The sequence below is a fragment of the Grammomys surdaster genome, unplaced genomic scaffold (assembly GCF_004785775.1).
Source record: "Grammomys surdaster isolate TR1022 unplaced genomic scaffold, NIH_TR_1.0 315, whole genome shotgun sequence".
Lineage (NCBI taxonomy): Eukaryota > Metazoa > Chordata > Mammalia > Rodentia > Muridae > Grammomys > Grammomys surdaster.
In genome coordinates this window covers 1,164,687-1,191,967 of record NW_021604734.1, presented here as the reverse complement: position 1 = coordinate 1,191,967, position 27,281 = coordinate 1,164,687, and positions in this window count along the sequence as shown.

Here is a 27,281-nt window from a genome sequence, read left to right as displayed (position 1 = left end):
AGAGTTTTGTGTAGTTTAAGCTGACTTTGAACTCACTATGGTGCTGAGGATGGCCTTGAACTCCTGATCGTTCTTCCTCCATTCCCCAAGTGAGACTGAAGGTTTATGCCCAGGTCATGACTAAGTATCTGTACTTGAATTTAAGTACACAAAAATACATCTCAATGTGTAATTTAGGAAACCAATATGGGCACTATAACCTCCAGTGGAAAGATCCCAAAGGCCACTTAACTGATGAATCCTTAAATTTTTTCTTTGTCAACATCGGGTGGAGACAAAGCTCACAGTCCATCAATTCAGGGTTTCTCCATGACTTGAAGGACTTTGTGAATTGCTTTTAAAACCCATGACTTGCTTCTGAAATGTGACCAAAGCACAAAAGTGACTGTGGTTGTTCCTCTAATGAGTCACACATCACCTTTTCAATATCTCAGTTGCTTACATTTAAAGCTCTCAGTTAAGACAAAAGTCATTGTTTTGTGTTCTCAGTAAGAGAACTTTAACTGATTACAGAGAAGTGGAGAGATGCACTTTGGTATTGTGGTGATTTGTTTGGGGCACTTTAATTCTCTGCCTTCATTCCCAAGATGGACTCCTCTTGTCACTTAACAGCATCCCACCATTCAAGCTGCCTGGCTGTTTCTGAGGAGGAATTAATCCATTTCAACACCAGCTGCAAGACGGACACTCCAGGGGAGCAGATGTGCCCTCTTCGCTGTGATTACTTTCAGCTCTTGCTTTGCCCTTTACTGTCTGTTTGAAATTTAACTTTAATGGAATCAGAATGGCATTTACCCAGGGATCAGCTCCAGATTGTGGGAAACTCACAAATAAAGGTTTCAACACATTAAGTGTACTAATCCCTTTTTTTTATTTTTTGACAGCATTGGCCAATAGTTACCTTTGAGTAAGAGCAATTAAGAAGGCCATGTGCTTTCCTAAGGTAAAAGTAATTAATCATTTCTCTTCTCATATTGTCTGCTGCCATCAATCACAAGTGTGGTCCAGATTGGGATCCAAAATAGTGGCCCAGATTTTGGACACGGCAATGAGCAACCCATTCAAGATGTGGGAAGTAATAGAGAATTTCCAAGCACAAACCCAACAGGAGAGACTGAGTTGATAGCTGGGAAGGCATATCTACCATGAAGAAGGAAGTGTAAGAATTGACTCCTAATTTTGTTTTGCAAAAAAGTTGAAAATATCCCAAAGCTCCAGAATTCAGTCCTAGATAAGACTTGGATACTTACATTTTTCAGTTATAAAAGCTAGATTTGCTTACTCAAATCCTTTAGAAATGTCATGAGATAACATTTATATATTTAGTATTTAAGCACATTCCTATTGGAAGAATTACCTTTCTTTAAGGCAATATCTTGATCACTGATGAAGGAGGAAAGCTCTACCTGTGCCTTCTATTTCAGTGTCTTCTAGACTGGCAAGGGCAAAGAACTGTTCCTCTGTTGTATTTGTAATGGAATCCAGAAAGAGAATAGAGAGACATACGGAAGACATCTAATCTAGGAGACTGTGAAATCTAGCAGGAAAGATGAGTGGCTGAGGGAAAATATGGCATGCATGCACAGTGGAGTTTATTCAGCTATGGACAACACAATCATGTCATCTTCTGGACAACAGAGGCTATTTGTTTAGTAAATTATATAGCTTTAGCCTCAAATCATGATTTTAACCAGCACAATACAAAATATGTTACCTCACATTTTAAGACTGTGGTGGTTAATCTTCATTGCCAAATTAACTGGATTCAAAAACACCTAGGAAATACCCCTCTGTGTGTCTCTTGAGGGTATTTCAGACAGGAACACCCAATAATGATTGTGTACTAGCATTCCCTGCCTCTGCTTCCGGGTTAGATTCAGTATAACCAGTTGATTGATGCTCCCTCTGTTAGAGTTCTTGTTTCCTGAGTAAGAGCTATGACTCACATGAACAGAAAGGTGTCAATGAAGTAGTGAGGATGCTATTATTAAATGAAAGGAAAGAAAGAAGACAGAAACTCCCTGCTAAACCAAAGGACCTTAGGGGGTTTCTCCTGGCAGTGAGGATGCTGTGAAGTAAATAATCATATGGGATAGATTGTGTGTGCTAATGAATTCATCCATAATCTATTGGAAATCTGGTCAAGATCCCATCAGGAAACTTATAACATGAGTCTGTAATATCTATTTTACCTAAGAATGGGGAAATTGGTTGTAAAGAAGTGGGCATAACATGGAAGTGATCCACACTGTAGTGTTTCTATTGACAATAATCATGCTAGACAAGAATCTGTCATGATCCACCAATAGGAGATGCCTTCATCCCTCTCTACCTGCCTGTTGTTAAATGTGCCTGAAGCTTACCTCAGTGATGATCAAGAAAGTAAACATGCACAATAATTTGCAACAGCAGGAAAATGTAACAGAATGTTTTGTGTAAATTCTCCAGTTTTCTGGGTGAAAGGTGAAATAAAGTTTATCTCTTAAAAATGAAGGAAAAAAACAGATAGTAATTGGAAGTTTGAAGAGATCAAAGAGGATAGAAATAGTCATCTAGTATAAAAAGAGATTATAAATCTTGTTCCCAGGCACAATACAAAAGGCACCTTTGAAATTCAATGTCAAAAGATTAAAAATGACATCAGTGACCTTGGTTTTGTGTTTTCTCCCCAGCAACAGTGAAGAGCTGGTGCAGCTAGAGGCAGCAGGTGAAGGACTGAGGTAATTTTTGCAAAGTGCAGTGGAAGAAAAGGAAAGCTCAAGATCGGAGGGACTGACCATGAACATGAAATAGTAAAGATGGCAGAAGAGAACACCAGATGGGTTGTTCAATCTTGGGTAGAGGCATGTTTGAGTTAATACATGAAAGTCAGTGAGCTGAAAGTATAGTAAAAAACAGTAAAGGATGGATACAGTAAAGATTTGGAAATGGTTCAACATGTTGATAATGATGTATAGACTACAACCATGTGGAAAATCATGTTGTTAAACAATTTAACACCCACAAACTGATGAAGAGCAACATCTAAACCTTTACCATATGATCGACTTTAATGCTAAATGTTGTATGCTTTGAAAGGACTTCCTATCTACCCATGTAACAAGCACTTCCTATGAGCCATTTTTTCATGAACAAGAAATGAGTACTTCAAGTGTAGTTTGTACTTTGTATCTTTTACTTTGGCTGTGAAGTGTGCTCCACAAGCCTATGTATTAAAGACTTGTGTGTTAACCCCCATCTGGTTACACATTTGGAGAAGCAGGTGACATTTTAAGACGGCTTAGTTTGCAGAAGTAGGTCACTGTGGGCTGACCTAGAAACTTGACCTGCTAGTTCCTGACTCTCCTACCCTCTCTCTTTCCTCCCTGGTTTCCAGAGGTAAGCACCTTTGTACTATCATACTCTCTCCACCATGATGCTCTGAAGACTCTGAGGTCCAACCAAAGCCTTGGACACCAGGAGCCAAAAGTGATCCTTCTCCTTCTAAATTGGTTATCTCAGATATTTTTCTCAGCAATGAAAGACTGAATTGGATACGTAACTTGAGGCCAACTCAGTATTTGACTCTTCTACTGAAGGCCAAGAATGCACTGTCTACCTAAGGACAGTCTACCTACATCCAGTCTACCAAAGGAAGGAAGGAAGAAAGGAAGGAAGGAAGGAAGGAAGGAAGGAAGGAAGGAAGGAAGGAAGGAAGGAAGGAAGAAGGAAGGCTGCCCAATCTCTCCCATGCCTCTCCAGCAATGTGAAAACAGTAAATTTGCCTATTTCATCTTCTCGACCTGTATTTTGAATGATCTTCAATTCCCGATTCCCACACTCATAGGCTGACATTTATATCCTCAAAAATCCAAAGGTGAATTGTTGTAGCAATTTTTTAGCCTCTTTGTTCTGACATCATCTATCTTTAAAACAAGTGCTCCATGTTTCTGTTGGGCTATTATTGCTAATCTGCTTGAACTGCTTGCATAGCTATATACTTCTTCTCCATGGAATGTGTTCATTTTAAAAAAACTAGACACTGTTTCCCACTGTGAGCCTACCTATACCCAGCTACATCATTCTTTGCTTCTCAGCATGCCACACATACTTAGCACCCTGACGCCTGATTTCTCACAAGTAAACCTTTGCAAGGACCTTTATCTTTCAAGAATGTCCTTCCTCTCCATTCTTCCATCATGCCTTCTTCTGTATTTACTAGTTTACACTTCATTCACCTCAGGCATGCTCTTCTTCAAAAGCCTTCTTGAGAGCTCTTAATGATTTTAACAGCTTCATCCATGTGCCCTCAGATTCCTGTTCCTCTCCATATTGAGGCATTTTTCCTGTTGAGATTGCCGGTTTACGGTTTGTCTCTTTTCTGAACTTCGAGCTTGTCTTCGCAAAACTTTGTTTTCCAGTTGAACGTCCCACCACTTTTTACATGCACTCGGAGGACAGGATGGGAAATTAATGCAGATCTTCTTAATGAATGATTGACACTTAACAAATCCTAGTTAACAAAAATAATAATAGCCTTTGCTGATTTAATCATAGCTTCAACTATGAGTACACAGCCTGTTGTTCCAAGAATATATACACAAAAGAATGGCAAACCACAGAAGCCACCTGGAAAACAGTGGGTTGCTTGGATATTAAAATTCAGGGCCTGATCAACCCAGCCAATCTAGGGTCTACTAGATTAGAGAGTGTTACTGAGGAAAGATGACCAACACAGTGCAAAGCACTGTGGGTTCGCCTTAGTCACTTACGGTGAATATTTGGTTCTAGGATCAATAGCTTTCTTTCCTTACTTGAAAAAAAAATGTTCTTTTCACTAAATTGATACTGAGCAAAAGAACAAGTGTATTTGATGACTGTGGTAAGAATTAACATAGTTACTTGACATTTTCTGTCTTTTTCTTTTAACTTCATGAAGTAATATCTTTATATAATGTATACAGTAAAAGATTTCTAAGAGCAAAAAAAAAAAAATCAAAGTCAGGCAATCAGCATGGTGGGGGTTAAAAACATAGAGATTGACCTCTCTGACTTTGGTGGTTACTTAGTTACAGCAAGCCACCTTTGCTTGCTCAGCCTAAAGACTTCAAATTTCAGTGGCTCCTTCACTTGACTAGCCAGTTCAGCTACAGAGATGCAGAAGAAGATGGTGTGGGCTCATGGATCTAATGAATGCTCCTTGTATCTGCCTTTCTCTTGATCAAGAGGCTCTGCAGGATGCCCACAGTGGAACCAGTGTAGGTGAGGATCATCTGAGTATTCCTTCTAGATGATCTAATGGAAGGTGTATTCCAAAAAAGAGGGATAAAGGCAAGTATTCATTCTTAAGTTTATTATCTGCTGCTCTATTTAACCTCATTTACTGTCTTTGGGTTGGGAGTTAGAGCACACATGGTATTTTAATGTGCTTCCTAACCTAGTGGAAGGAGCCACTGAAAGAATACTGTGCCTAGGGAAAGTTTTCAGTTCAGAGGTCTTCACTGTGCCTCCAACTCACCAACCGTGTTATTGGCCATTCAGCCCCGTTGAGCCAAAACTCCCTCACCTATAAAATAAAAATTATGTCCCCATAAAGGCCTGTTGTGAATAGCAGCTGAGATCACAGATGCAAAGGGCTTAATGAAAGCCTTCGTAGAGCTGCCAATCAACAAAGAATACCCACTCTCCCAGGGAGTTCAACAATCCACTTGGGACACAAGAATTTACATAATTAACCATAACAAAATGTTATAAATATAATTAAGCAAACCCTATGAGACTAACTACAAGGACATAATTAATTCTGCTGGAAGGGGATAGAGGGGAGGAGGGGAAGATTTTACAAAGCAGTCTCTGAGTTTGCTGTTAGGTTCTGATTTTCTTCTCTTTGCCTCTTTAGCCATCAGGCCATCAGACAACATATATGCTCCGGTAACCCACTATTAAAAATAACCTTTTGATACCACATCCCTTTCTAGTCAACTATTCCTTTCTTCCTCATATTTGAAGCACAACATGAAAATATTCGGGTGTGTTTATGCAGTGGGGATTGTTTTAAAATTACTACAATCTGGCGAATAACTTTATGGAGCCTCTTTTCTTGGAAGAGCACCTAACTTAGGTTCTCTTCTTTTCTTTCCAAACTCTTCCTTTTAAAATCTTGTCGAGCCTTTTAAGTGTACATGTATTATTCGGTGTACAATGACTCTCGGGTTTACATTTTCAACTTTTATCTCCTTCTTGAGCACGTAACCTATTGTGTATTCAACTGCTGATTTGACGTGATCATATGCATGTCTAACAGGTTTTCCAAACACAAGTCTAATGTATAATGATTTTCCCAAATTTCCCTTAACAAAGCAAGTTCAATAAAATATAACTTCTTAGTGGTACAGCATTTACTAGTATATGCAAGAGCCTCACTTTCATCCTCATTTATCAAGGATGAGAGAAAGGAAAGTGAGGAGGAAAGAAGAGGAAGGAAAAATGAAAGAAGGAAGGAAGGAAGGAAGGAAGGAAGGAAGGAAGGAAGGAAGGAAGGAAAAGGTTTATTCATTTCTCAGTATATAAACAATGACAACAAGAGCTACTGTTCATTTCCTTTGTTCACACCTCAGCTATTTCTAATCCATCACTAAGTCCTATTGGCTCTACTCCTTACTTCATCTCCCTCCACCTCCCCAGAAACTGCCATGGTCATATCTCACCTAGACCCATGCAAGAGCATAGCATATTGTGTTTATAGAACATAGCATATTGTATTCATATGTGGAGAGAGTACATTAGTTACCTTCCTGTCACTTTGATAAAAAAACAAACAAGTGAAATCCACCATGACCAACGAAAATTATAAAAGGAAGAGTTATTTTGGACTATGATTCCAGAGGGGTGTTAGCAGGAAGAGGAGCCTGAGAGTTTGTATACTGAACTGCAGGCACAAAGCAGCAAGAGCCAAGTGACTTAAACCCGTTAATCTCAAAATCCCCTGCTCATGGCCATGCTTCCTCTAGCAAGGATGCACCATCTAACTTCCCAAAACAGAGCTGGGGACCAAGTTCTCAAATACCTGAGACTATCGGGGACATTTCTCATTCAAGTTATTATACATGCTAATCATCTTACACCATCCAACCATGGCTCACCATTCTCTAATCAAAAAACTTCTAAAGTGGTTTCTATAATTGGCTGGAGAGATGGGTCTGTGGTTGAAAACACTTTGATTAGATTTAAGACCCAATCCATAAGATGAAACCTGAATCTGGCACCACTAAAATAGCCAAGAACTAGGTAGGTCATAGGCCCTATGGTTAATCCTACTACTGTTATTCTGTTAAATGTGTGGCTAAAAAACAAAAATGTGGTACGTTTACACAATGGAGTATCACTTGGCTATTAAAAAGCATATGAAATTTGCAGGCATATGAATGGAACTAGAAAAAATCATCCTGAGGGAGGAAATCCAAACACAGAAAGACAAACATATACTCACCTATAGTGGGTATTAACTGCAAAGCAAAGGATAGCCACGTTACCTATAACTCACAGACCCAGAGAGACGAAGTAACACAGAGGGCTCAAGGGGAAATACATGGATCTCCCTAGGAAAGAGAAATAGAATAGATTCCATGGGGGACTGGCAGCACATTTGAATAGGAACAGGAGGAAACAGGAGAATGGAGTGAAAGTGTACTGGAAGACAACTGGAATTGAGGAGGCATTTCAGGGGTGATGTAGATACCTCATGCATTGGAAACTCCCAGGAATCTATGAGGGTGACCCTAGTTAAGACACTCAGTAACACAGATAACAGAGTCTGAGATGGCCATCTTCTGAAACCAGACAAGACTTCCAGTGGAAGAACTGAGACACAAACACAGCCACAAAACCTTTGATCTACAGTGTGTCTTGGCTGCGAGATGTGCTGGGTTAAAGTGGCACAGAACTCTTAGGGGTGACAAACCAATACTAGTCCAGCTTGAGAGCCATGCTACAAGAGGGATCTCATGCATGATACTGCATAGAGAGCCAGCAACCAGAGGGTAGATAGCTCAGAGACATAGAGTAGAGCCAAACAGGGTGTGGAGCGGGGAGTCAATGAAACGATGCTTAATGATACTTTGCTATACTTGTAGACTGGAGCCTACCATCATCATCATCAAAGAGCCTTCATCCAGCAACTGTTGGGAGGAGACACAAAAACCCACCTCCAAACAGCTTAATGCTGTGGAAGAGAGGAAGGAAAGATTTTAGGGGCCAGAGAGGTCAAAGAAACCACAGGAAAATCTACAGACTCAACTAAGCAGGGCTCAAAGGGACTGACAGAAACTGAACTATCAAGGACCCTGTATGGGTCTGAACTAGGTCTCTGCATATAGTTGCATAGCTTGGTCTTCTTGTATGACAGTGGGAGCCAGTGATTTCTTTGACTCTTTTGACTGATTTTGGGACCCCTTTCTTCCTCCTAGGTTGCCTCATCCAGCCTTAATATGAGGAGAGATGCCTAATCTTATTGCAACTTGATGTACCATGTTTGGTTGATATCCCCAGAAGGCCTGCTCTTTTCTGAAGGAAAATGGAGGAGGAGTGGACCTAGGGAAGAGGGAGCATGAGGAGAGGGAACTGGGGGGGACAGGAGGGGGAGAAACTGGAATGAGAATGTAATATATGAGAAAAGAAAGAAGGAAAGAGAGAGATAGAGAGAGACAGAGAGAGAGAAAGAAAGAAAGAAAGAAAGAAAGAGGGAGGGAGGGAGGGAGGGAGGAAGGAAGGAAGGAAGGAAGGAAGGAAGGAAGGAAGGAAGAGGGAAAGAAGGAAGGAAGGAAGGAAGGAAAAATAAGTGAGAACACGTTGGCAGCCATTCAGCACTCTGCTTGACAGAGCAGAAAGGATACAACTAAATAAAAATATAACATCACAGAATGCTCATAAAATGAAATAAAATAGAGTATCCAATAGAAAAAATACAACAAATATTTGGAAAAATCTGACTTTCATAAAATACAAATAATGTGGTACTTCCCTCTTTTTAAAGTTTACACTGTCTTCTCATTTCATCTACAAAATAAGTGCTTTGCCAACAACTAGAAATGTGTATGTCATCATACACGTCAACTTGAATGTTTCTGTCACTGAATTGAAATGTTACCCCAATTTTTCCAGACTGCGTCTCACCCATACTTCTCATCTGATCCAATGTCATCTCCTGGGCAGCTAAGTTCTCAGACCCCACCCCCACCACTAAGGATCACTTTTTCTATGTTGTCACTAAATGCTACATCTTTACAATATGTAGTTCCTTTTTACTGAATGCTACCTGTGTGCTTGTTTTTCCTCCCCCTCCTTTTGTACTGTATCATTTTCTGCTGTTTCTGGCTCTCCAATCAGTGCCTGGCATTTAATAAACATTCACAGACTGTTTGTTGAACAAATGAACAAATGTCTGAATGAAGTTCTGGAAATATTAGGCAAGTGACATTGTTGCCAAATAAAATTAAAGTATAGTAACCTTTATGGCTTTATTTATCTACCTTTTAAAGTGGCAAATATATTTGAGAATATGCCAGTGGGAGCAGTTGTTGGTGAAATTGTAGTGTTGATTTACAACCTATAGGTCCACACAAGAGTAGGGCTCAGGTCACTATAAGGAAAAAAGGTGTAATTGAGGATGCCAGGATACTTCAAAACTGAAAGACCCTGTGTCCAGGGTGGCATATAGAAGCACTCATCTACCTAGAGCAAGAATAAGAACAGGCCTTTTCCCCTTAGACTAATAAGCCAAGAGCAATAGTTGTTTCTTTCCAAGTGTTAAACACAAGTGTACCCATTTTACAGGGAGGTAGTTCTATCAATGCAAGAGGCTGAGTGAAACTGAGATGCTACTTTAAGCAGCCATCTGTACATGGCCACATTTCAAGTGAGCCAGAAAGATTGCACGCCCTACACTGTGCATCTCCTTGGGAACCTCAGATGCCATGATCAAAAGCATTTGTCCAAAAAAAGCTCCAATCACAGTAAGTGCAGCACCCAGATCCTCCACAGCTGCAGGTTGGTGCTTTGGTGAAGACACTGGCATTCTAGGTGACCTCCATAACTCTCCAGTTACTGAGGGCTTTTAATGGGGAACCTTGCAGTTCTGATTTCATCTTTCTACTGTGAAAGAGCCTGCGTGCATTGTGAATGCATTCACAAGAGCTCTTGTGAATGGCAGGAAAACCTATCCCTACAAAAACTCATCCCAGTGATACATCCACACCCACTGCTGAGGCCAGAAAGTATGGTACGTTCACTACATGTACCATCAAATCATTACCTAAAGCTTCCTCTAACTCACAAGTGCCAAAAGCAACCTCCTGTCTAGACTGTGAGTCCTTAATTTAATGTTAGATGGTCATTGGCACCGTTGAAAGGACACTGCGTTAGTATTAGTTTGTGATGTTATGTCTTTTGGGGCTATTTTGAGCAACCATCATGACTTGTTCTCATTCTTCCTGTTTTTGCCTGCTTTCCAGATAACTTATAAGTTCTGTATTCAAGATGCAAGCAGCATAGAAAGAGCAGCTTGTGTTCTGTGGCTCCTTCCATTCATCTACTACTGCAAATCAAGTAAACCACACAGACACACACAGACACACACACACACACACACACACACACACTCACGCATGCACGCACGCACCCTAGGATAAGTATCATCAAACAAACTAGGCCATACTTCAGAGCCATTTTGATGTATCAGTGTTAATGTCACTAAAACATTGGCAAGGTAGAAGTTGCTTTATTAAAATTTGTCAACTAACCAGATCCCCCAGAGCTCCCAGGGACTAAACCACAAACCAAAGAGTACACATGGAGGGATCCATGGCTCCAGCTACATATGTAGCAGAGGATGGCCTTATCTGACACCAATGGGAGGGGAGGCCCTTGGTTCTGTGGAGGCTCGATGCCCCTGAATAGGGCGATGCTAGAACGGTAAGGTGGCAGTGGATGAGTGGATGGAGGAGCACCCTCATAGAGGCAAAGAAGAGGGAGGAGAGGGGGGATGGAGTGGGGGGTTTGTGGAGGAGTAACCGGGAAGGGGAATATCATTTGAAATGTAAATGAATAAAATGATTAATAAAAAATGGACAACTCTCAAACAAAATGAATACAATTCAAGGTGACACTTCTTGTCAAAAAAAAAAATCTTGCTTCAAGAAGATGACTTTTTATCACCCTAAGCACATTAGAATCATCTGAGAAGTTATTTTTAAAACTACATCAAGAGGTTATGATTTAATTGGCTTGAGGTGGGATCTAATGATAGACTTTTTTTTAACTCTCTAGAATGTTTTAATGAGCAGTTACTGTTGAAAACCACCACTCCGGATGGATGAACAAGAACCTGTAACTTCCATAGAGCCAAGCTAGGAAAGCAGATTCCAGCTTTGAAGCAACGACTTGTATAGCTAACAGTACACAAACAGGGCAGTACACATAAAATAAATGAGAAATAATGAACACAACAGGCTTATCTGGAAATCAGTGAGATAAGGAAGATACACTGTTTATTTAAAAGTCCTTAACCACAATTGTACTATACTTGTGACTGCTGGTTCGTAGAGTGGCAGGTGAGCACTGTGATTGTTTGCCTGATTTTGATTCTTCTGGCGACAGTTTTGATAACTTCATCCTTTGCGTTTTACCTTTTCCGTATTACCGCTGTAGGAAATCCTGCGTCACTCTTCCGCTTGAAGGTTCGCTTCGATGTACTGAGGTAAGGGGAGGGAATCCTTTTAAATGACTCTCAAGGCTATGTCAGAACAGTTTAAAGGCCAGAGAAATATGGTCATAAAACTGGCAAAGTCAGTAGTGTCTGGAAATTTCTCAGTAGGACAATGAACAGTTAGCAAGCATCACTCAGCTTGTGTTTTATGGCTCTGCGGAAGCCACCGGCTTTTCTGCGCCATCTTCTCGGAACCTCGGAGCCATGGTTCTGCTTAGCTTTTCCATTTGCTCCTTGCTTATCCAGGTTCACCGACCCTCTCATTTACTCAGCTCTTATTGCTTCCTTACCGGCATGTAAATCGTCAGGATGCTCACTTACAAAGCCATCATGCAATCTTTGCAGTCATCAACGTCTCCATTGGCAGTAAAGTGAGATGGGAAAAGTGCTATACTCAGTCCCTTGTCTTCCTTGGATCTATGGAAATAAAAACTAACCAATTACAGACAATAGAGGCTATTTACTCTGAATCTGCATCATCAATAGAATGGGCCACTATTATTTGTATTTTAGCAGAGATGCAAAGGTAAAAACAACTGTGGAAAACTTTACATTGAAAGAAGACTTCCATGCCAACTTGACTGCAGATTGTTGGCCTAGGAAGGCCCTGGCCAAGCTAGGTGGAAACCAGGAATTGATTGAACATGGTTGATGAGAGAGGTTCATACCTAGTTTTCTCTGTTTGGTCCTAAGTTGGATATGAGGACAGAAATTATGGGTTTGTTGTTTATATTTTTATTTTTGTGTTTGTTTTTGTTTTATCTTGAGACAAGGATTCATGTATCCCATGTTGACCTTAACTCACTCTGACTCCACCTTCTTAGTTCTGGGTTTACAAGTACTTCACATGAAGTTCCCAATATATGGTGCTGAAAACTTAACCCCTGAATCTCTAACTTCACTGACAGAAATTAAGAATGCCATCAGATATTTATTAATTAAATCCTGGTGATGTGTGACAACTTGTTACCAGGAATACTGTTTGACTTCTGGGACTTTTTTCAAGGAATGGCCTTCTGACCTTCTGTAAGTATGACTTATGGTAGGTTGATTCACCAGGCTGCCTACCATATTCCTAGGAAGAGTGGGTCAAAGGTCAGTTTCAGTATGTGATCTAGTCGTTATCCATTCGTATATTTAGTTTCTCAAACCACCAAAAAAGTGGGCTGTGGTGTTATTTAATCTTTTGTTTTCTTTCTGTTCCACATACCAATCACAATGATAGCTCACAAACACACTGACAGTATTACTCATTAAATATGACCTTTTAAGCATTTACCTTTATAAATGCTTCATAGATGTATACATTCAACACTGAGAATATTTCTCATATTTCAGTTGCTACTCCCACTTCCTTCTCTTCAGTGTCCTTTTTTCCCCCTAGAGAGTTTTAATTCTGCATTAAAAGAAAATGTACTATATTTGCCTTTTAAAGACTGTCTTAATTTGATTAATATGAATATTGCATTTTCTTGTAAGCAACATAACTTCATTATGGCTAAGGAAAGAAAAACTCTGTTCAGATCAAGATTGAATACTGTTAGAGAGAGCCTTTGCAAAATATAAAATCATAGTTCCTAAATGAGGTGACCAAGCCTTATAGAGGCCTGGAGGAACACAGCAAATACATTGCCCAGCTTTAGTCCCTGGACTAAGAGTCTTTAATGAAGGTCATATGAAGTCTAGAGTTTCAAGGACAATTCAACACACAGGCCTGGTGGAATTTTGTCCTTAAAGGAGCTGTTTCCATGATTCCTAGAAATGTCTGCCTGGTGTGCTAGCCCTTCCAAACGGTGACACAAAGTACATTATTATAATACAGGAGCATACAATAAATTTTTTCTATACAAACTCTCAGATCATATCTTGCCTCAGGGAACAAGTACAGATTTATCATTACTGGATCCTTAACTATCACTCAGGATTCCACAGTGCCACATTCCCCTCCTTGGGTTTAAATCCCTGGTTAATTTGGAATCACATTGCTGCTTTTGTTATCTCTGGTTCTCCTCCAGGGATCTTATCAGTATGTGTTTATACGTAATAAGGATTGGAAATCTTATTTTCTTAACAGTTGGCGGGAACATTTGTCATAGAGAGAGGCTATAAACTAAAGCTCAAAAATCAAAATTGAACCCCTGGTTGTAATAGAACCTGAGACTTCTGCAGTCCTAACTAAATATATACACTCTGCCAACGACAGCAGGGGATTATTTTTTATTATGTTGCAAAGTGGGGGAAATACTAGCAAAAGACAGAAAGCAAGAGAATCCCTTATAATACCTAGCAGCTTTCCAAAACATTTTTCACTCTAAACTAATAAAATTCTTTTTGTTATTGGAACTTTTGTGGAAAGCAATGTACAGTTTATATTTTGGTTTCAGTCGACAAGGCAAAGAAAGAGACAAATTTCAACTCTGTCATTTTATTCTCTATTCTGATGTTTTGATTTCTAAGGTCTTGATGATAGTAGGGCTCTCTTGTCTAAAGTCAAATAATTCCCAAGGACCAAGGAAGAGCTATACAGTCAATAACATCACCTCAACTTGCTGAACCTATGTGTCCGCCTAACCCTAAATTCTTTCCCATATGCCTGCAGGGAGCCTGGCCACCTTCTCAGGCCCTATGATGAGCATAGCATCTTTCTCATGACAATCACTCTCCGAACCATTGGCCTTTCTGTACCTCAAATATGTATATAGCAGAATCTGAAAGTGTTAGTGGGAATAGTTCAAAGAAAAATAAACAGAAATATATGTTGAACATTACTGCCACTGCTGAATTCTCTGAGCATAAACTGGGCCTGGCCACATTTACTTTAACCTCTGAGTAAGAAGGAAGGCGTATGATAAATTCAGAAGGATATATCTAAGGTTCATATCACTTATCTCCTTCATTTTTCCTGGAGTGAAAGACTAAACCAATAAAACAATTCATAATACCTTCTATCAAAGCATCAGAGATTCTCATACATCCATGAGACTGATATACAGATGGCTCCTGGCTTATGAGGTCCTTGGAGCTGATCTTTGCTACTTTGTGGGTTCCTTTTTCCACCCTTTATCCTCCTACTTTCACACACTAGTACTAGATAGGAAGGAAACAAGGATGGAGTGGAAAGGTGAGAGAAAAGGAGAGAGAGGGGGAGGGAGGGGGGGGGGGGGGGGGGGGGGGGGGGGGGAGAGAGAGAGAGAGAGAGAGAGAGAGAGAGAGAGAGAGAGAGAGAGTTCTTTTGTTATTTCTTTGACCATGGCTACTAGCTAACCACAACCAACCTACATGGCCAACAAGCCCCCTTTGCCTCTCCAGGGCCCTCACAATTACGTTACTTCTGAAAGGTCCCAGAATTCCAAATGTCACACAATCAGAAATGATCTATAGCTAACAAAACCATGCTTCTGCTAGAGCACAAAACAAATCCCAGTCACCTTCAGACAGTCCAAAGCAGCCCCACATGCCTACCCCTGGGATTAAAATGAAAGGACATTCTTATAGTATTTCGCTGTTGACTGTTTTGGGGATTTTTTAAGAAACCAAAATTCCAAGATTTTCACAGATGTCACTACAGGTCCTGCTGAAGATTGACTGGCTTGAGCACAGCACAAGACTGACACACATACAGTAGGAATTGTGCTTTTATGCATCTTTCCCAAAGGCTAGTGTTATGTGATATATTCTCTGGAGGTTAGACAAAGGAAAAGAGCCACAGCTTGACTGCACAGAAGGGAGTAATTGATGTCACAAAGCACTGTATGCTAAGTAAGCAGCTCAGGAGTTAGCTTAAGCACATTAAATGTGCATGCTACTTGTTATTTTCAACACGCATGGGAAAAGTATGCTTCTTCATAAGTTAAAGAGTTATCTATAGGTGGAAGACATCAGAAAAGTTCAAGATCACATCACTGAAGCACAGCACAAATCTTTAATCTTGTGCCTTTATTCAACTCTCATTTGAACTGAATAATGTTAAAGAATACAGCATTTTGCTCATAGAACAACTTGACTTTTAATAATAAGGGCATGCTTAATAAAATAAGCTTTATATTCAAGAAGTATTAAAAGGTTGTATGAAAACATTCATTATTTCATGAAATTCCTTAACATCTAGGCAAATGTGTTAGCTGTTATAAATTCCCTTTATACAGACCTCAAGCTTTTCAAAATTAGAAAAACCTAGCTCATTTCAGCTGTTATAAATTCCTCTTATGCATAGCTTAGAGCTTTAAAATATGAAAAAGAAATCAAGATGAAAATAATTTGAATATGACAAGTCTAGAGTTTAGGTCACTGAAAAAATGTAACTTGAGCAATGCTTTTATATGATAATTATCTCCAATTCTCATTTTTAAATGAGTTGAAATTAAGAAGAACCTCAATTGTACTACATTTATTGTAATTCTTGATCCATTACAAAAAACAAAAACAAAAAACAAGCAACTATGTACAAACTTTGTCTATGACTAGAAAATACATTGACTGTATTTGGAGATATAACACTTTATTCACAGATGTATACAAATACAAATATACACGCAGTGTTTTTCTAATTTTAAATGTATTCAAAAATGCCTTTGACAAAGGAATTTATCAAATCAAAAACCTTCATAGAGAACTAAAAATAATATATGCCTTTATTTTTTTTGTTCATTCTTATAAGCCATTAACTGTAAGCCATTCAGAATGATAAAAATATGTGGGTTTATTTTTATTTAGCAAGCCAAAGTTGTCTGGAATGAGATTTTCATATAATGTCTGTTATTCAAGTTTTACCAAAAGTTTGGATTCCAAAGAAAAAGGCTGTGTGGTAGCTTACCCCTACCACACATTTAGGACCAGAAGTCAAGAGGTAACAGCTGGGGAATTAATGAGTTTTAAGACAACCTAGGCTACATAATGATGTCCAGTCCAGCTAGGAGTACAGAGTAAGACTCTACCTTAAAAGAAGTAAACCAAAAACAAACTAAACAAAACAAAAAAACACAAAACAAGAAGAGAAACAAATAAAATTAGAGATTTTATAGGCACTTGACCTAGTTTCCCACATATGTCCCACATATGTCAGTTACAGTTACAGACAATAGAGGTCAAAAAAGAAGGCCTCAGTTTACTCCTTTGCTTTCTTGGCATTGGTGTTGTTTTGAATGAAGGAAGTGTGGGATTAGGAATACAATTGCAATGGCTACCATTAGATGCCAAGGGTCCTCCAGTGGTTAGAACTGCAACAAATGATATAACCATATCTAATTGTGACATATCAGAAGTTTTGTACACAAAACTCACCCATACTATGTAGTACTTGGGTTACTTTCTCCTTTGAAAGTCATAGAAAAGTATATGAAAAAAGACTGTGCTTTTATGATTTCTGCTTCCTATATGGAAAAAAACTGCTTCTATTTACAAAGCTAGCTTACAATATAAAGCAAATAATTGAAGAAAACATTGAATCCAAAAGCCAACATTCTGTCACTTCATGAGAAGTAGGAAAGGCTCTGGTGTATTTAAAACTGAGAAGCACAGTCGAGGTACTCGGGCATCCTTTTCCTTAGCTAGTTCAGTTCCATCAGTTAGTTAGTTCAGTTTATCCATCAGGGATAAAGGAAATGAAATGTGTTTCTCCTTCCTGCATCCCCAAGGCCAATGCAGTAGAGAGCTGCATCATTCCTTGGCCCATATATGGAACTCTTGAGGCTTTCAGCTCCTTCAGATAGATACACACATTTCAGGCTTGAATGAGCATGTGTCCTCAACTGTGGGCTGCTCGGTCATCTTCATTTCTATCTAAAATGTCCTTCAAGATGTCTACCTAAAGATAAGTGGGAGAAATTTGCAGAGGAAAGCAGGAAAGGGAGATACTGATATAATAAAAGTTCAATGTTGAAGCAAAATATTTTACCTGCAACTTAAAACAGCCTGAAATGGAGCACTTTCCCCAGAGCTAAACAGATGATCTTCATGTGATTTCAGTGTAAGGGTGATTTAAAGCAAGTATCTTCTCTCCATCCGTGTGGGCAATTAACTCCTGCTCTGGATTCTTTAATCTCTGACACTACACTTTAATTTTTGCTGGTTTGATGATTTATTTGCCTTGTTGGTCTTTGCATTTTAGTGTGTTTGTTGTATCTGTATTTCTCAACAATTTTCATTGCTATATTAAGTGTCTGAGATTAAATGAATGACACAGACAGCCTCAAAGGGATCCAGGCAGAAGGGAGGCAAACAACACTCCTGTTTCATAATCATGAAAAATGAATGGCACTCGCAGTAATCAATACAGTCAAAATAAATTACCAGAAGGTCAAAGAATGACGACTGAATCCTGAGAGAGTACAGAAACAAAAATAGCATGAGGAAAATAATAGAGCCAGGCTAGTATCACCTGACAAGCCACAGAATGAAGAGCAGGACCTCTTGTCCAAAATTTACCCAAGAAAATATGTTTACTTTCCAGATGAGAATTCCATAGCTCAGAAAGCTAAATGGCTTGCTCACGGCCAAATATTGGTAATGCAAAGGAAGAACTAAAATCAGTTTACTGCTTTCGCATCTTTGGCCCTTTCTTCAGTGCCTGCAAGAACTTTGAAAGCTAAGAACATATTTAAGAAATACATTGGCTACTAAGATGGTTATTACAACACAGTTTATAGAATTCTACATCACCTTGATCTTTAATTTTTCTATTATATTTGATCATGTCCCCCATAGACTTCCAATAACTAAAGAAGGAACAATATGGAAACAAATACCAGTACACATTGACAAGAGGTGTAGGAACTCAAAATACCATATCATTTTTTTTGGACTTCACCCACTTAAAAAGACATTTATTTAATGACTGTATCTAATTGTCCTGATTTTGAAATGAGGTCTCATGTTACCCAGGTTAACCTCAAGCACACTAATCAACAAGGATGATCATGAACTGCTCATCTGTCTGCTTCCTTCTACTGGGAATGGCAGGACAGATGCACACCAGCATTCCTGGATTTTGTGGTTTAGTGCATGGAAGCCAGAGTCATGCACACAAGTCTACCATCTGAGCTAAATACCGAGCCCAACTATCCTGACTTATGTCAAAGGGTAATGAAGTTTTACCAGTTCCAGTGATTAAGTTCATTGGAAAAAGGAAAATGGATAAATGTTAAGCTGTAGTTGCAACTGGGAGAGGTGAATCCAGCAGGAAGAACCCTAGAAATCAACCTAACAAGCGAACTTGCCTGGTGATGAGTCACAAGTGAATCTGAATCCCTAACCTCCTTCATGAAGACCACAGGGAGTTAGCTGTCAACAGAAGGCTGAGCCCTTGATTGGCAGGGCAATAATGTGATTTAGAATGCACCTGAAGTCAAGACTTTTTGAAATTCACAAGCCCGTTTTCTTTTTTTTTTTCTTTTTTTATTGGATATTTTATTTATATTTCAAATGTTATCCCCTTACCACATTCCCCCAACCCACAAACCCCCTATCCCATCCCCCCTCCTCCTGCTTCTATGAGGATGTGCCCCCACCCACCACCCCACTCCCACCTCCCCATCCTCAAATTCCCCCACACTTGGCATCCAGCCTTCATGGGACCAAGGATCTCCTCTCTCACCTATGCCCAACAGGGTCATCCTCCCTTACATATAGAGCTGGAGCCATGGGTCCCTCCATATGGGGCCCCAGGCTGGTAGTTTAGATCCCGGGAGCTCTGGTTGGTTGGTATTGTTGCTCTCCCCATGGGGCCACAAGCCCCTTCAGCTCCTTCAGTCTTCTCTCTAACTTCGCCATTGAGAACCCCTTGATCAGTTCAATGGTTAGCTGTGAGCATCCACCTCTGCATATGTCAGGCTCTGCCAGACCTCTAAGGACACAGCAATATCAGGCTCCTGTTAAAATGCACTTCCTGACATCCACATCAGCATCTATCCTTGGTGACTGCACATGGAATGGATACTCAGGTGGAATGGTCTCCAGATGGCCCCTCCTTCAGTTTCTGTCCCACACTTTGTCTCCATATTTGCTCCCTTGAGTATTTTGTTACTCCTTCTAAGAAGGACTGAAGCACTCACACTTGGTCTTCCTTCTTCATGAGCTTCATGTGGTCTGTGAGTTATATCTTGGGTATTTCAAGCTTCTGGGCTAATATCCAATAATCAGTGAGTGCATACCATGTGTGTTCTTTTGCGATTGGGTTACCTCACTCAGGATGATATTTTCTAGTTCCATCCATTTACCTAAGAATTTCTCGAATTCGTTGTTTTTAATAGCTGAGTAATACTCCATTGTGTAAATGTACCACATTTTTTTAATCCATTCCTCTGTTGAAGGACATCTGGGTTCTTTCCAGCTTCTGGCTATTATAAATAAGGCTACTATGAACATAGTGGAGCATATGTTCTTGTTATATGTTGGAGCATCTTCTGGATATATGCCCAGGAGTTCCTCAGGTTATGTCTAATTTTCTGAGGAACCAACAGACTGATTTCCAAAGTGATTGCACCATCTTGCAATCCCACCAATAATGGAGTGTTCCTCTTTCTCCACACCCTTGCTGGCTTATACTACCACCTAAGTTTTTGATCTTACCCATTCTGACTGGTGTGAGGTGGAATCTCAGGATTGTTTTGATTTGCATTTCCCTTATCACTAAGGATACTGAACATTTCTTTAAGTGCTTCTCAGCCATTAGAGTTTCCTCAGTTGAGAATTCTTTGTTTACCTCTATATCCCATTTTTAATAGGGTTATTTGGTTGTCTGGAGTCTAATTTCTTGAATTCTTTATATATATTGGATATTAGCCCTTTATCGGATGTGGGCTTGGTAAAGATCTTTTCCTAATCTGTTGGTTGTTGTTTTGTCCTATTGACAGTGTCCTTTGCCTTACAGAAACTTTGCAATTTTATGAACTCCATTTGTAAATTCTTGATCTTAGAGCATAAGCCATTGGTGTTCTGTTCAGGAACTTTTCCCTTGTGCCCAAGTCTTCTAGGTTCTTCCCCACCTTCTATTCTATTAGTTTCAGTGTTTCTGGTTTTATGTGGAGGCCTTCTATCCACTTGGACTTGAACTTTGTACAAGGAGATAAGAATGGATCAATTTGCATTCTTCAACATGTTGTCCTCCAGTTGAACCAGCACTGTTTAGACCCCAAAAGAAATACTTCCTGTCACATAATAATCAAAACATCAAATATAGAAAACAAAGACAAAATACCAAAAGCAGTAAGGGAAAAAGGTCAAGTAATATATAAAGGCAGACCTATAAGAATTACACCAGACTTCTCTCCAGAGACTATAAAAGCCAAAAGATCCTGGACTGATATCATACAGACCCTAAGAGAACACAAATGTCAGCCTAGGGTACTATACCCAGCAAAACTCGAAATCACTATAGATGGAGAAATCAAGATATTCCATGAAAAACCAAATTTACACAATATCTTCCCACAAATCCAGCACTTCAAAGGATAATTGATGGAAAACACCAACACAAGGAAGGAAACTACAACCTAGAAAAAGCAAGGAAGTAAACTTCCAACAGCCCGAAAAGAAGATAACTATACAAACATAATTCTACCTCTAATCACAAAAATAACAGGAAGCCACAATCACGTCCCCTTAATATCTCTTAACATCAGTGGTCTCAATTCTTCGATAAAAAGACATAGACTATCAGATTGGATACACAAACAGGACCCAGAATTTTGCTTCATACAGGAAACGCACATCAGTGACAAAGACAGACACTACCTCAGAGTGAAAGGATGGAAAATTTTCCAAGCCAATGGTCCCAAGAAACAAGCTGGAGTAGCCATTCTAATATCAAATAAAATCGACTTTCAACCAAAACTAATCAAAAAAAGATAAGGAAGGAAACTTCATACTCATCAAAGGAAAAATCTACCAAGTTGAACTCTCAATTCTGAACATCTATGCTCCAAATGCAAGGGCACCCACATACATAAAAGAAACTTTACTAAAGCTCAAAACACACATTGCACCTCACACAATAATAGTGGGGAATTTCAACACCCTACTGTCAGCAATGGACAGATCATGGAAACAGAAACTAAACAGAGGCACAATGACATTAACAGAAGTTATGAACCACATGGATTTAACAGATACCTATAGAACATTGCATCCTAAAACAAAATTATATATCGTTTTCTCAGCACCTCATGGTATCTTCTCAAAAATAGACCATATAATTGGTCACAAAACAGGCCTCAACAGATGCAAAAAGGTTGAAATAATCCCTTGCATCCTATCAGATCACTATAGACTAAAGCTGGTATTTAATAATGACAAAACCAATGGAAAACCCACGTGGACATGGAAACTGAACAACTCTCTACTCAATGATGACTTGGTCAAGGTAGAAATAAAGAAAGAAATTGAAGACTTTTTAGAATTTAATGAAAATGAGGACACATCATACCAAAACTTGTGGAACACAATGAAAGCAATGCTAAGAGGAAAACTCACAGCTCTAAGTGCCTACAAAAAGAAACTGGAGAGAGCATAAACTAGCAGCTTGACAGAACACCTACAAGTTCTAGAACAAAAAGAAGCAAACACACCCAAGAGGAGTAGATGGCAGGAGATAATCAAACTCAGGGCTGAAATCAACCAAGTAGAAACAGAAAGAACTATACAAAATATCAACAAAACCAGGAGCTGGTTCTTTGAAAAAATCAACAGGATAGATAAACCCTTAGCCAGACTAATCAGAGTGTACAGAGACAGTATCCAAATTAATAAAATCAGAACTGAAAAGGTAAACATAACAATAGAAACTGAGGAAATTCAAAAAATCATCAGATCCTACTACAAAGCCCTATACTCAAAAAAACTGGAAAATCTGGACCAAGTGGACAATTTTCTAGACAGATACCAGGTACCAAAGTTAAATCAGGAGCAAATAACCCATCTAAACAGTCCCAAAACCCCTAAAGAAATAGCAGCAGTCATTAAAAGTCTCCCCACCAAAAAAAGCCCAGGACCAGATGGTTTTAGTGTAGAATTCTATCAGACCTTCAAGGAAGACCTAATACCAATTCTCTTGAAACTATTCCACAAAATAGAAACAGAAGGAACACTATCTAATTCGTTCTATGAAGCTACAGTCACATTCATACCCAAACTTCACAAAGATCCAACAAAGAAAGAGAATTTTAGACCAATCTCCCTTATGAATATCAATGCAAAAATACTCAATAAAATTCTCAAAAACCGAATCCAAGAACACATCAAAACAATCATCCATCATAATCAAGTAGGCTTTATCCCAGGAATACAGAGATGGTTCAATATTCAGAAATACACCAATGTAATCCACTATATAAACAAACTCAAAGAAAAAAAAACACATGATCATCTCACTAAATGTTGACAAAATTCAACATCCCTTCAAGGTAAAAGTCTTGGAAAGATCAGAAATTCAAGGCCCATACCTAAACACAGTAAAAGCAATATACAACAAATCAGTAGCCAACATCAAACTAAACGGAGGAAAATTTGAAGCAATCCCACTAAGATCAAGGACTAGACAAGGCTGCCCATTCTCTCCCTACCTATTCAATATAGAACTGGAAGTCCTAGCCAGAGCAATTAGACAACAAAAAGAAGTCAAAGGAATACAAATAGGAAAGGAAGAAGTCAAAATGTCACTATTTGCAGATGATATGATAATATACTTAAGTGACCCCAAAACTTCCACCAGAGAACTCCGAAACCTGAAAAAAAAAACCTTCAGCAAAGTGGCTGGTTATAAAATCAACTCAAATAAATCAGTAGCCTTCCTCTATGTAAAAGATAAACAGGCAGAAAAAGAAATTAAAGAAATGACTCCCTTCACAATAGTCCAAATAATATAAAATATATTATATTATGTGAATCTAATCAAGCAAGTGAAAGATCTGTATGACAAGAACTTCAAATCTCTGAAAAAAGAAATCGAAGAAGATATCAGAAGATGGAAAGATCTCCCATGCTCATGGATTGGCAGGATTAATATAATAAAAATGGCTATCTTGCCAAAAGCAATCTACAGATTCAATGCAATCCCCATTAAAATACCAACTCAATTCTTCACAGACTTAGAAAGAGAAATTCTCAAATTCATTTGGAATAACAAAAAACTCAGTATAGCAAAAACTATTCTTAACAATAAAAGAACTTCTGGAGGAATCACCATCCCTGACCTCAAGCTGTACTACAGAGCAATAGTGACAAAAACTGCATGGTACCGGTACAGAGACAGGAAGGAAGATCAATGGAATAGAATTGAAGACACAGAAATGAACCCACACACCTATGGTCACTTGATCTTTGACAAAGGAGCTAAAACTGTCCAGTGGAAAAAGTACAAGCCCTTTTTCAACAACTGGGCTTCTTCATTCATTTGCTCAGTATGTTAATGAACCATGATGCTTGCTGCCCACTGATATCAGAAAGAACTAACTTCATTGTTTTCTTGGGTGATGATGATGACAATGATGACAATAATGATGATTAATTACCTGGCCAGGAAATCATATGGGAAAAGACCATGCTGTAAAGTTGAGACACCAAGTATGCTTTAGGTAGGGAGATTGCCGAGCATCCACACTTTACTATACTAAATCCGGGCATTCTGTCATTGTTGTTATTGTTATATTGTTGCTTTGTAAGAATGATGGCTTAGTACTTCTGAGCAGTTGAAATTATCATGCCTACTGCAATCTCAAAGGCTTAATATAGCCTTATGCCTCATTGTCAATAGGAAAGGTATAGCACTGATCAGCAGAGTAGCAAGTCTTTGAAGTTTAGTTGAAACTGATTCCTATAGAGCAGCAGTACATGCTCTCTGCCTGGCATGACTCCAGGAGATTCCCACAACTATTTAATTGTTTGACAAAAATAATTTCCTTTGTAAATACATAGGACATTATACACATCACTTGAAAGTTTTGAAGCTATTCATCATTTTTAGGAATCCAAGGATGAACAATTTTGCAAGTTCTTTGGTTGCATATTATCTTAGTATTTTCTTTCTTCTACCTTCACATTCAAATATACCTCCTTTTGTCCAATTCTGAACATGTCTGAAATATATTCAATTATTTACTTTTAATTATTATCTTACTCCAATCTACCACTATTTTCCACCTATCTAGACCACTAATGTCTCTCCTTGTATTTTGTTCTTAACCTGCAGTGATTTAGCACAATCATCCTAATCATCCTTTTTTGTCTCACTTGCTGTCTGTGGCTAACTTCATCAGGTCTGCTCTGAGTCTCAACTAGAAACTCTCAGCTCCCTGAACATGCTCTGCACATGACTAATGAAAAGATGACAGATCAAACAAACAAACAATCTATGTATGCACTTCTAAAGCCCCTGCTCAGGTCATATCCACATGGCATTGGCCACTATTCACATGACCAACCTTAAAGTCCCACCCACATTAAGTCATATTGCTTCAATGACTGACTGAAGGAGAGTGAAAAGATGCAAATGCAAGGTTAACAGCTTACTCTCCCAAGCCACAGAGAGTTTCAGGGAGCATGCTGCTTCCCTACTACTACTATTTAGTGACTTCATTACCATAAAAGTAAATGTGCATTATCGAGCTACTCCTCTGCTTGCCAACCCAGCTTTATCTCTCACTATTTTCTTGCACCATTTCCAAACTCAAGCCATATTAGATTTCTTTGAACAGACTCTTTCTCAAATCAGATGTCTGGTCGTAATATACCCACTGCCTAGAATAACTTTCCTTCCTTTATCCTTTATTCAAACTTATAGCTGAAGGATGTCTCTTCAACAGAAGTGTCCTTAATCAACAAGGCTAGTCAAAATCCATCCTTAACACACTTATCAATATATTGGTCTGTGGTCTCAAGAGAAATAGAACCCAAGATCATTTAAAGAGACATAAATACAAGGCAAAGAATTTGTAAGGTTTTGAACTTTCCACCATGAACTGGCCCCTCCCACATCAATCGTCCATCAAGAAAATGCACAACAGTTTTCCCATGTGCCAATCTGGTGGATGCATGTTTTTAATTGAGAGTTCATCTTCCAAAATGACTCTAGTTTGTGTCAAGTTAGTCAAAAAAACTATCCAACACAAAGACTAAGTGTTCCCGAGATAAATTATTTGCAAATTGGAGAATGAAGGAAGCAAATACCATAGCTTAGTCCAGTTCCAAACGCCTCAAAAATACAAGAATTGGCTTTCAACCTCTCCATGGTTGTCAACCCTACTTCCTCCCATCTTGGGCCCATTAATTGGGTTATTTTTGCTTATTTCTTTTGGTCCCTGGGCCTTAAATAGACTGACTAACTTTGTGAAACAACAGATAAATAATTTGGTAGCAAAACCTATTCACATGCATTATCATAAGTTAGCTATGGAGGACCACGAGACTCAAGATGAAGTTGTTACTCTATCCCGGATATTACCAAAACCCATCTCCACCCAACCTAAAAGGGGAGACTTCTGCCCCTAGACCAAGCAGAGAGTGGCCACCCAGACCCCCCTCTGACTGGCGATCTGAATTCTTGCTTAGGCTGCGAGGCTAAGCACTGCAAGGGAATATAAATAATAGTTAAAAATATCTCTCTGGGTTCCCTGAGGGACAAGCCTGACTGCATAGGGGTTGATGTCAAAAGTATCCCCTCTCCAGGAAAAAGACATCGGGATGGGTATGGCCCTCATGCCTCACTGGACAATGACAGGAGGACCAGAGACATTACAAAGTCCCCTTCAATTACTGGAGGTCAGGCCTCTATCCCTGCCTTTGCAAGATAAGAATCACCACAGCCCTTCAATACTTAGAGAAGGGAGAAGATGTCAGGGGCAGCTCTGTTTATACACTGAATGCCTAAAATCAGCCATAGGCCTAAAATCAGCAATAGGCCTGTCATTCATGCATACTAACACCAAGTCTTGGGTCTCTATGGAAAAACATTGAAACAGAGGACTATAAGCTATTGTGAACAGGCAGCTTTTGTGGAAACTTACCAGCCTGAGTAGTCATAGACCTTGTATATAGGTAGCCTTGGCGGATAATATCAACTTAGATAAGGACAAGGAATCATAGGCAAAGTCATAGTGACCTGTCCCCTGAACCTTCACCCAGCCGATACCCTGTTTTGAAAGATATCTGTATTTCCCCCTGAACACCCACACTCCAGTGTCATCCCCTTCCTCATGTCCTGCCTTTTTGTGTTTATAACCCCTGTGTGAATAAGTAAAAATTATGATTTGATTTAAAAAAATAGAGAAAATTAAAAATTAAAAAATAAGAATAAATTAAATTTCTGGTTAAAAAAATATGCAAGCAATGGCATAACTCTCAGTCAGAGAATGGGGCCTGGGTAATCCAATAACTATTGATGCTAATGAAGGGAACTACTGAAAATGTTTTAGATCAGGGTATGCAGAATAAGATAATGAACAGAGTCACACAAGCTCTATAGCTGTAGGGTTAGTGTTGAGCTGGAGGTAAAGGTCAGGTTATATCTCATTCTCGACTGAGTGAGGTAGAGCAGGTACAAGGGAGCAAACAT